We start from the raw sequence: 340 nt of genomic DNA on the forward strand, positions 1-340 counted from the left end.
GGCCGGGGCCTCGGGGCGAGAAGGTGGAAGCAGGAAAACAATCCCGTATTCGGTTGGTGCATGCTGTGACATACTGTGGGTTTAACTGTGGCGGGGTGCCCAACGGGCAGAACTCGTCCTCAGAGGTTTTATTTTAATGCTTCAAGTGCGTGAGGAGGAGTGACAGTGGAAAAACTAAAATACGCCCAATATGACAGAGTTGTTAGTAGTGTGGAGTGTTTGCCTCTCAGGGTGTGAAGATGGGTAAAGACACGTGTAAGTTTGCTTTCTGGTAAACTGGGAGAAATTTAGGTTTTCTTAAGGTTAATGCACTGGAGGAGCAGAGCCCGGGGGGGGGGGG

The sequence above is a fragment of the Eurypyga helias genome, unplaced genomic scaffold (genome assembly GCF_000690775.1).
Source record: "Eurypyga helias isolate BGI_N326 unplaced genomic scaffold, ASM69077v1 scaffold27452, whole genome shotgun sequence".
In the NCBI taxonomy this organism is placed as follows: domain Eukaryota; kingdom Metazoa; phylum Chordata; class Aves; order Eurypygiformes; family Eurypygidae; genus Eurypyga; species Eurypyga helias.